Source organism: Anolis carolinensis, unplaced genomic scaffold (assembly GCF_035594765.1).
Source record: "Anolis carolinensis isolate JA03-04 unplaced genomic scaffold, rAnoCar3.1.pri scaffold_12, whole genome shotgun sequence".
Lineage (NCBI taxonomy): Eukaryota > Metazoa > Chordata > Lepidosauria > Squamata > Dactyloidae > Anolis > Anolis carolinensis.
In genome coordinates this window covers 13,386,654-13,398,478 of record NW_026943823.1, presented here as the reverse complement: position 1 = coordinate 13,398,478, position 11,825 = coordinate 13,386,654, and positions in this window count along the sequence as shown.

Below are 11,825 nucleotides of genomic sequence, written 5' to 3'. Positions count from 1 at the left end.
TACCGTGAGACGAGAAGGGGCCCCTGAATATTGCAAGACCGGCTGCGGTGTTTGCCTCTGATGCCAACGCCGACTGACGGTGGGAGCTGCAACACCAGCGAGGTTCCATAGAAACCAGCCAGGAGGAAAAAGGATCCAGGGAAAAGCCCAGGGGCGAAGGTTGGTCCGACGTCTACAGAAATCTGGCAAGTATAGTGGTTAAATGAGACACTAAAGGGAACACCGGCGCCGGGAGGGACACACAAAGGTTCCCAGGGAGGTAAAAAGGGGCTCTGTCTTGTGTTTCCTGACGCATGCCGTTGAGTGTCCGGGTGCCCAGGCCAAGGCAGTCCCCTCTATTAGGGAAAAATTCAAAGAGCTCCACTCCCTTACAATGCATCTTAGATAATTTTGGCTCTTTTGCTACCCGAGCCGTAGCAGGCAATCCAAGGGACCTGAGAGATTATAGACTGAGGAATTTGTGTCAGGGAGAATGGCCAGAGTTTGGGTTAGGTTGGCAAGTAGAAGGGACGTGGGATCTGAAACTGATCCGAACAGTGGAAGAATATTGTGCTGTGAATCATCCGAACCAGTGGGTCTATATTGCTACCTGGGAACGGGTAGTTAGAGAAGATCCAGGTTGGGTTCGACAGTGCAAGAATGGCAAATGTATGGTGGTGAAGAAGGAAGGGAAAAAGAAGGAAGTTTTCCAATCCAACGAGGAGGACTACCCAGATTTACAGTTGAGTGTACAGGCCAGACAACAGGAATTATTGCTGCCACCCTTGCCACCGCCCCCACCCCAGGGAACAGCCCCCGGTGCACCTACACTAGGAACGAGACCCCCACCCTACTCTCCAGAGTCAACCGAAGCAGCCAAGAAACACTATCCTAGCCTAGAAAAATATCAGGAGGAAACAAAAGAAAAGAAGAAGTCACAACGGATGCCCAGTGATGCTTCTCCGGCACAAACTCGGAGACATGGAGCTCCGGTATGGCCTAGTGATTCACCGACCGGACCGGCCCTCCAGATGCCTCTGAGAACGGTGCCTGTGATAAACAACAGGAATGAGATAGTTCAAGCATACCAGGTAGTGCCTTTCAGTAGTAGTGATATTCTGAATTGGAAAAATAATACTCCACCTTATAGTGAAGAACCCCAAGCTATGGCTAGGCTATTGGAAGGGATTATGGCAACCCATAATCCCACCTGGCAAGATTGCAGACAATTGTTGAATATGTTGTTCACATCAGAAGAGAGAAGAGCAGTGTTGAATAATGGGGTAGCCATAGCCCAGGTTGGGGCCCCACAAGATGGTGATGCAGCCGAGTGGGGAGCACAGAGGTTTCCTGTGGAAATAGATCCCCAATGGGACACCGTAGAAGAAGGACATTTGCAGAGACTGAAAGGATTCCAGCGTATATTGGTAGAAGCGGTAAAGAGGGGCCCGCCGCGACCCGTCAACATTATAAAAATTCAGGGAGTGGTACAGGAAAAATCTGAGTCACCAACAGCCTTTTTGGAAAGGCTGGAGGCAGCATATAGAAAGTATAGCCCGTATAATTTGGAGGATGAAAACGGTAGGAGGGCGATTCAACAGTCTTTTATCAGTCAAGCGGCTCCTGACATCCGGAGAAAGATTCAAAAGCAACCAGGATTTCTAGGAAAGACTATGAATGAATTGTTGGCACTCGCAGATCAGGTTTATATGGCAAGGGACCAGGTAGAAGAGGAGAAGAAGGATAGGAAGAAGAAGCAGGGATACCAAGCATTAGTTACCATGATGGAACAGAGTGCAAGTGGACAGAGAGGAAGAGGAGGATATGCCAGAGAGGGACAAGGAGGAAGAAGAGGGCCCCCTCGGAGGTTAGGCCGAGACCAATGTGCTAAATGTAAGAAATTTGGACACTGGAAAGGTGAATGCCCAGAAGGAAAAGAAGGAAGTCAGGAAGGACCGAGAGGAAGAGGAAGGCCTGAGAGAGGAAGAAACCCAGGAAGGGGAAGAGGACGTGGAAAGTGGAAACTACGTACCCTTTCCTGCGAGAGAGGTGATAGCTGCAGCAGCTGTGATGGAAGAAGAATGGGAAGATATGGATGGAGGAGAGGAATGAGGAAGCCAGGCTCTTGTTTTGTTGGACCCCGGGGAGCCGATGGTCACACTTGAAATCGGGGACCAACAATTGGACTTTTTAGTGGACACAGGTGCCGAAAAATCAGTAGTAAATACAAAAATTAGTCCACCAACTCGGGAAACTACGAAAGTAATAGGGGTGTCTGGGAAGACCCAGAAGTGCCCCTTCCTCAAGGAACGCACCTGCAATCTGGCTGGACATCAGGTCAAGCATAAGATGTTATATCTTCCAGACTGCCCAGTCCCTTTGTTGGGAAGGGACATTTTATCAAAATTACAAGCACAACTCCAGTTCATGAAGAATGGACAAATGGAAATATCATTTCCCATGGAAGAGGAATGGAGACTGTTTCAAGTTAGGATTTTTACTGAAGAAATACAATGGCCATGGCATGAGACTCCTTTAGTGTGGGCAGAAGATAATCCTCCAGGATTAGCTAAATATGTTCCACCGGTGGTGGTGGAAGTGAAAAGAGGAATGGGACCCATATGTAAGCCACAGTATCCCGTCAGTCGAGAGGCGGTGCAGGGGATCAGAAAGCATCTAGAGCGACTTCTGCAGCATGGGATATTGGTACTATGCAGTTCCCCGTGGAATACGCCCTTGCTCCCAGTCAAGAAACCTGGAGGACAAGGAGAATATCGCCCAGTTCAAGATTTGCGGGCTGTGAATCAAGCCACCGTTCCCCTAACCCCAGTAGTGCCTAATCCATACATCATGATGAGTCTAGTACCAGCATTTGCCAAATGGTTTACTGTATTGGATTTAAAGGATTGTGATGACCCATGGGCCTTGTAGTCCTGCTCATGACATTGTGATGCCTGATGAAGAAGAAAACTTGGGTTTTTTACCTTCCCAGTCAGAACTGGATTCTTCCCAGACAGATTCTTCCCAGCCAGATCTGGGAACCTTGCACCTGCAAGAGGGTTATGTTCCAGAAGTATGTCAAACAAACACTGAGGCTACATCTCCTGTGTTTTCTCGCCATGAGTTTTGTAAACAACAGAGAGGTTTGGAAGCGGCCTCGCGCAGGAGTGCTAGAATAATTGCTAAGAATTTAGCCAATTAAGCCTGCTTTCCATGAGAATCTTTAAGGAGTCAAACATCTGGTCTCAGAGATTAGCTTTCGTTTCTGGTTCCCAGAGAACTGCTCTCGGCGGGAAAGTTAGACTCTATATAGGTGTTTTACCCGCGGAGTAACTTTGCGGAGTCAATTCGTCAGCCTCCGGAGCGAGTTGTGTCTGGACAGCGCGCTCCGATCCAAGCCTCGTTCCTGTTCAAGCCTTGTTCTTGTTTTCAAGCCTTCGCTCCTGTTTCCCAGCCTTGTTTACCTACGGACCTTGCCTCGCCTTTCAGGACTAAACCTTGCCTTGTTTCACGGATTTTACCAAGTAATTCCACGGATCTTGTTCTTGTTCCTTGTTACCTTGTGCCACGATTCAAGCCTTGTTTTCAAGTATCAAGTTAATTCCTAGCCTTGCTCAAGTTCATGGACTAAAGGACCTTGTCATCTCCCCTCACTTTGCCTGGCAAAGTGAGTGTTTCGGTTATTGGATTACAACTTTGGACCTTAATATTTCACATTGGACATTGTTTCTTTGGACTAATTTTGACCTTTCCTGAAAGGTCTGCTTCTGGACTAACTTTTACATTTGCTTTTATTAACTTTATATATTTCCTTAATAAAGATATTAGATAGAATCTGGCCTCTGCGTATGGTTATTGGTGCTCTGTAGCCTGGGTCGTGACAGTTTGACTCCGCCACCCTAAGCACCAATTAACCTCGGCCAGAATGTCTACCGGAGCCGGACCTGGACCGGGCGGCCAGCCGATTACCTACACCATCGACAAGGATGAGGTGGACCGAATCCGTGATAAGCTCAATGCACAGGATGGGGAAATAAAGGGTTTGAAGGAACGCGGAATCCGTCTTCCGGCCATGGCGTTGCCAACCAAGTTTACTGGAGAAGCTTCTAAGGTTCATGTTTTCCGTCGCCAATGTCAAGCTTATCTAGAGGCCCGTGCTGCCGAGTTTCCCCAAGAAGACATCAAGGTGGCGTGGGTTTACAGTCTTCTAGACGGGCCAGCGGCCAACTGGGCGACGGCACTGTTCGACCAAGCCTCTCCACACCTAAGATCAGCGCAACGCTTCTTGGACCACCTTAAGGAGACTTGGGGAATCGAGGACAATTTGGAGGCAGCCGGTCACAAACTCCGCCGCCTCTTCCAAGGAGACAGACCCATGTCTCAGTACATAGCCGAGTTCCGAGTGCTGGCCCACAACACCGGCTGGAACGATGTTGCCCTCAGAGGACAATTTCGGGAGGGTCTCAACATTGAAATGCTGGAGGAAATCTCCAAGGTGGATCCTCCCCAAACGCTTGAAGCACTCATCGATCAATGTTTACGGGCTGAAGTCATGATTGCCAACAGGAAACAGTGGGTACGAGGCCAGAGCGGTAGAGCTGGGGCAAAACCCCCCGCTCCCGCCAGCGTTCAGCCGCGTCCAGTGTGGAGACCCCCACCACCATCCCCATACCCCAGAGGGAGCGAGGAGGTGCCGATGCAGTTGGGCAATGTGCGTCCCAGATTAGATGCCGCCGAGAAGGCCCGCCGCCAACGCCTAAATCTCTGTTGGTATTGCGGAAATGGGGGCCACTTCGCCAGAGAGTGCCCAGCCAAAGGGAAGCCCGCCGCCCGTCTTGCGGCGGCGTCTTCCACGGAGACGAAGGCGTCTGAGGCGGCTGGCACACAGCCGGCGGGGGAAGCCAACGACCGGGCGTAGAGAGGCTCGCCAACCCGGTCAAGAAACCCATTCAAGAGCCGCCAACCGGGGTCCTGTTCCTTCTAGTGGTCACCTTATGGTCAGCAAAAAAGGGACCCGTCATGATCCACGCCATGATAGACTCAGGAGCTACCAACAATTTCATTGATAGAGAGTATGCCGACTCTCTGGGATTACAATATCATGACTTCAAGAATGCCCGTGTGGTGCAAGCCATCGATGGCCGCCCTCTCAAGACGGGCCCCGTAAGCCAGTGGTCGGAACCCACCAGGATGTGGATAAGGGAACATATGGAAGAAATTTCCTTCTTTGTTACTGAGGTTCCCCATTTCCCTGTGATTTTGGGGATTCCATGGCTGACACTTCACGACCCAAGCATCTCCTGGTCCAACAGAGAACTGCAGTTTGCTTCAAAGTACTGCCAAAACCATTGCCTCGTAGCCAAGGTCTGCCATGCCACAGACACCGAGCCCATTATCACCTTGCCAAAGAAGTACTCCGAGTATTGGGATGTATTCAATGAAAAAGAAGCCGAAAAATTACCCCCACATAGACCTTATGACTGTGCCATTGACTTGGTGGAGGGGGCCCCGATCCCGCGAGGGCATCTCTACTCCCTGACTGAACCAGAGCAAGAAGCTCTCAGGGAATTCATAGAGACAAACCTTCGCAAGGGATTCATCAGACCCTCTCAATCCCCAGCCGCCTCACCAGTGATGTTTGTGAAGAAGAAGTCAGGGGAATTACGCTTGGTGGTGGACTATAGAGCATTGAACAATATCACTAAGCGGAACAGCTATCCCCTGCCCTTAATCTCGGATCTACTAGACCGACTTCGAGGAGCCAAGGTCTACACCAAGCTGGACCTACGGGGGGCTTATAATCTAGTTCGCATCAGAGAAGGGGACGAGTGGAAGACCGCCTTCCAGACTAAATTCGGATTATTCGAGTCCCGAGTTATGAATTATGGTTTATGCGGAGCTCCCGCAACGTTCCAGCATTTTGTCAATGACATTTTTCAGGACTATCTAGATCGGTTCTTGATCATCTACCTGGACAATTTTTTGGTGTTTTCTAGATCACAATCAGAACATGAGAACCACGTTAAAATGGTGTTACAACGATTGCGGGATCATGGACTTTATGCCAAGCTGGAAAAATGCGCTTTTGATCTACAAGAGGTAGATTTCCTGGGGTACCGCATCTCGCCTCTAGGGCTCTCCATGGACCCGACAAAAGTTTCAGCAGTATTGGAATGGCGGGCGCCAACCAACAAGAAAGAGGTGCAGCGATTCTTGGGGTTCGCGAACTATTACCGCAAGTTCATTCCAGATTTTGCCCGCTGGTCTGACCCAATCACCAGCTGCATCCGTGGAAAACAGCCCTTCCGCTGGACTGATCAAGCAGAGAAAGGGTTCCAGCAACTAAAGAAATTATTCACATCCCAGCCAATCCTTCAGCATCCAGATCCTGAAACCCTTTTTGTGGTGCAAGCGGACGCCTCTGATGTGGCAATTGGGGCTGTGCTCCTACAACCGGTGGGAGATCACCTTCATCCTTGTGCCTATTATTCTCGTCAACTAACCGCACCAGAGAGGAACTATACCATTTGGGAAAAAGAACTATTAGCCATAAAGGCAGCTTTTGAAACTTGGAGACATTGGCTAGAAGGGGCCAAATTTCCCATTGAAGTCCACACTGATCATCGGAATCTAGAACATCTAAGAACTGCCCGCAAGCTAAATCAGAGGCAGCAACGTTGGGCTTTATTCTTTGAACGTTTCAACTTCCAGATTCATTATGTGACCCCAGCCCAAACCAAGCAAGCAGACGCCCTGTCACGTAAACCGGAATACGCTGCAGGACGCAAGGAGACCTTTGAATCCCAACTACTACAACCCGAGAACTTTGCCACGCTCACAGTGGGGAACACCAAATCCACTCCCATTGATTCAACTCCCTCTACTCCAGGACCCATCTGTGCTCAAGAAATCAGGGCTAGTCAGCAAGCAGATGCCTGGGCGCAGGACCAACTTCGTCAAGGTCTGCATTTTCCCTTTTCGCTTAAAGATGGACTGCTTTGCTATAGAAATCATGTTTATATCCCACCCGGACCGGGCAGGGAAAAAGCACTTCGTCTGTGTCATGACTGCAAACCAGCAGGGCATTTCGGACTATTTAAAACCATGCATCTGATCCTAAGAGATTTCTGGTGGCCCAAGATCCGCAAAGATGTGGAAAAATATGTCAACACCTGCCCAGTATGCCAGCGCTCCAAGATAAGAAGGGAGAAGCCCTCAGGGCTTCTACACCCCCTTCCTACCCCATCTCGCCCATGGGAAATAATTTCTGCGGATTTTATCACTGACTTACCACCTTCCTGTGGATTCACCACGATCCTAGTGGTGGTGGACCTTTTCACCAAGTTAGCCCATTTCATTCCCTGTGAAGGCCTTCCCACGGCCCAAGAGACTGCAGATTTATTCCTCCAACATATTTTCAGACTACATGGATTGCCCAAGAGTTTGGTCACAGACCGTGGATCCCAATTCACCTCTCGTTTCTGGAAGGCACTACAAAAACTATTGGGCATAGACTCTCGTTTATCTTCAGCTCATCATCCCCAAACGGATGGGCAAACGGAGCGCACCAATGCCACTTTGGAACAGTACCTTCGCTGTTATGTAAACTACCAACAGGACAATTGGGCTTCTCTGTTACCACTGTCGGAGTTTGCCTACAACAATGGAGTCCAGGCTTCTACAAAAGAAACGCCGTTCTTTGCAAACTACGGCTTCCATCCACGTTTCTTTCCCCCTGTCATTGAAACTTCAGAAGTTCCCGCAGCAGAAGATTGGCTGCAGGAACTCACAGCGGTGCAACAACTTTTGCTCCAACAACTGGACCAAGCCAAGGAGGATTATAAACGTCACGCGGACAAACATCGCCAGCCGGGCCCCGAAATCAAGGTAGGAGATCGGGTTTTTCTGTCCACTCGCTTTTTGCCCTCCCATCGCCCTTGCCGGAAGTTAGATGCCCGTTTCATTGGCCCCTATCCAGTGGTGGCGCAATTAAACCCCGTGACTTTCAAACTCCAACTTCCGCGTTCAATGCGCATTCACCCAGTGTTTCACCGCTCCCTGCTCCTTCCGGCGGATGGTGTGCGGCCAGATGTAGACCGGCCGGCCCCCGTCCCTATTTTGGTGGATGGGGAGGACGAGTTCGAGGTTCAGGACATTTTGGATTCTCGCTTTCACCGCCGCCGCCTGCAATATCTCATTGACTGGGTGGGTTTTGGCCCTGAGGAACGCTCTTGGGAAGACGCCTCCACAGTCCATGCTCCTGATCTAACCCGTCGCTTTCATCAGACCTATCCCGCCAAGCCGCGACCTCGCGCCTCGGGGAGAGAGTCCCAGTTTGGGAGGGGGCTTGAGGAGGGGGATAGTGTGATGACCCATGGGCCTTGTAGTCCTGCTCATGACATTGTGATGCCTGATGAAGAAGAAAACTTGGGTTTTTTACCTTCCCAGTCAGAACTGGATTCTTCCCAGACAGATTCTTCCCAGCCAGATCTGGGAACCTTGCACCTGCAAGAGGGTTATGTTCCAGAAGTATGTCAAACAAACACTGAGGCTACATCTCCTGTGTTTTCTCGCCATGAGTTTTGTAAACAACAGAGAGGTTTGGAAGCGGCCTCGCGCAGGAGTGCTAGAATAATTGCTAAGAATTTAGCCAATTAAGCCTGCTTTCCATGAGAATCTTTAAGGAGTCAAACATCTGGTCTCAGAGATTAGCTTTCGTTTCTGGTTCCCAGAGAACTGCTCTCGGCGGGAAAGTTAGACTCTATATAGGTGTTTTACCCGCGGAGTAACTTTGCGGAGTCAATTCGTCAGCCTCCGGAGCGAGTTGTGTCTGGACAGCGCGCTCCGATCCAAGCCTCGTTCCTGTTCAAGCCTTGTTCTTGTTTTCAAGCCTTCGCTCCTGTTTCCCAGCCTTGTTTACCTACGGACCTTGCCTCGCCTTTCAGGACTAAACCTTGCCTTGTTTCACGGATTTTACCAAGTAATTCCACGGATCTTGTTCTTGTTCCTTGTTACCTTGTGCCACGATTCAAGCCTTGTTTTCAAGTATCAAGTTAATTCCTAGCCTTGCTCAAGTTCATGGACTAAAGGACCTTGTCATCTCCCCTCACTTTGCCTGGCAAAGTGAGTGTTTCGGTTATTGGATTACAACTTTGGACCTTAATATTTCATATTGGACATTGTTTCTTTGGACTAATTTTGACCTTTCCTGAAAGGTCTGCTTCTGGACTAACTTTTACATTTGCTTTTATTAACTTTATATATTTCCTTAATAAAGATATTAGATAGAATCTGGCCTCTGCGTATGGTTATTGGTGCTCTGTAGCCTGGGTCGTGACAAGGATGCATTCTTTTGCATTCGATTGGCCCCTGTATCCCAACCGATCTTTGCTTTCCAATGGGAATCTCAGCAGTCAGGGCAAAGGACCCAGTATGTTTGGACACGCCTTCCTCAGGGGTTCCGGGACAGCCCGACCATTTTTGGTCAAGCCCTGGCCAAAGACTTACAGGATTTTGTAATACCTAAAGAAGAGGGAATTTGGCTTCAGTACGTAGATGATCTGCTTATCGCTTGCCGGACACTAGGGGGCAGTAGAGAGCATACTTTGAGGTTACTCAAGGAATTGGAAGAGAAGGGTTACAAAGTGTCAAAGAAAAAGGCCCAGTTGTGCTGTCCCACGGTGAAATATTTAGGGTTCCATCTGACCGAAGGAAAGAAGATGTTAGGAGCTGAAAGAAAGGAAGTTGTTTGCGCCATTCCCACTCCCAGTACCCGGCGACAGGTGCGGGAATTTTTGGGATCAGCAGGATATTGCAGACAGTGGATCCCCAACTACGCCGTGTTGGCTAAGCCGCTGTACCAGGCAACGAGAGGTGGAAGAGAAGATCCGTTTGAGTGGACAGAAGAATGTCAACAGGCGTTTAAGGCATTAAAAGAAGCATTGATGTCATCTCCAGCATTAGGACTGCCCGATTTGGAAAAACCATTCACTCTGTTCGCTGCAGAGCGGGAAGGAACAGCGGTTGGAGTATTGACCCAACCACTAGGTTCATGGCAAAGGCCGATTGCCTACTTGTCAAAGCAATTGGACACAGTGGCTCGTGGATTGCCACCTTGCCTGAGGGCTGTGGCAGCATCAGTAGATTTAATCAAAGAAGCGAATAAATTGACCCTAGGACAGCCACTGACAGTTAAGGTGCCCCATAGCGTTAAGGCACTGTTAGACACTAAGGGACCGCGCTGGCTCACAAGTGAGAGGTTAATGAAATACGAGGGATTGTTGTGTGACAACCTACTGGTGACCCTGGTGACTTGCTCCACTCTGAATCCGGCCACCCTGCTCCCGACTCCAGGAGACACCACGATCCATCAGTGTGCCCAGGTGATGGACGAGGTATTCTCCAGTCGACCGGACTTGAAGGATGTGCCACTGATGAAGGTGGACGACACTCTGTTCACAGATGGAAGCTCCTTTATGGAAAATAATCAAAGACACTCAGGTTATGCGGTTGTCCGGTGGGGGGGAGAGACGCTGGAAGCAGGGTCACTGCCCCCGGGGACTTCTGCCCAGAAGGCTGAATTGATTGCCCTGACCCGAGCGTTGGAATGGTCAAGCGGAAAGCGGGTTAATATTTACACAGACTCAAAATATGCCTTCACTACCCTCCACGCACACGGAGCACTGTACAAGGAGCGCGGGCTCCTCACGTCTGGAGGAAAGTGCGTGAAACATGCCGGAGAGATTGTGGATCTCCTGGAGGCGGTTTGGAAGCCAAGGCAGGTGGCTGTGATGCATTGTAAAGGGCACCAACGTGGAGACGATCCCGTAGTGCAAGGAAATAGGCAGGCTGATCTGGCAGCCAAAGAGGCAGCTAGGCTGCCCCATATTGAACATCAGGTAATGGCCCTACAGGTAGAATTAACTGAACATAACGTTACATATACACCAGAGGAAGAAGAATGGGCCTTAAAGGAGAAGGGTCAGTGGTCAGGAGAACTCATAGTGATGCCAGACGCCCGTGTCTACGTCCCTAAGGACTTGGCATGGCATTTAGTCCAACACATGCACCAAAACACACATTTAGGAAAAATGGCATTGGCAAATCTACTAGGACGACAGTTGTATATCGATGGATTACATAGCCTAACGGCAGCAGCAGCCCGAAGATGCTGGACATGTATCAAAAATAACCCCAGAGAAGGACCCCTCAAGCCACCAGGAGTCCAACATGTGGGTGGGGTACCCTTTGAAGCTTTAGTCACTGACTTTACAGAAATGCCCCCATACAAAGGATACAAATATTTACTGGTGTTCGTGGACACATACACAGGATGGGTGGAGGCTTACCCTACAAAGACTGAGAAGGCTGTGGAGGTTTCAAGAGCTCTAATGAAAGATGTTATTCCCAGATTTGGCATACCCTTAGAAATTGGATCAGATAATGGCCCCGCATATATTCAACAGGCCGTGCAAGGCTTATGTAGAATTTTGGGCATAAAATGGAAGTTACATTGTGCATATAGACCCCAATCTTCTGGAAAAGTGGAAAGAATGAATAGGACATTAAAGGCTCAGCTTGGGAAACTTTGCCAGGAGACAGGATTGCCGTGGACAGTGGTTTTGCCCATGGCATTATTAGGAATCAGATGTACACCACACAAACGGACAGGACTCTCCCCTTTTGAAAGACTCTATGGACGACCCCCTTTGAACTTGAAGGGAGCCTTAGAGACAGGAGCTGAGCAACACCTCATAGGAGAGAAACAGACATTGGCCCAGGTTCAGGCTTTGGGCAGACAAGTGCAGCAGTTAGAAAAATACATTTCTGAATTGAACCCACCATTC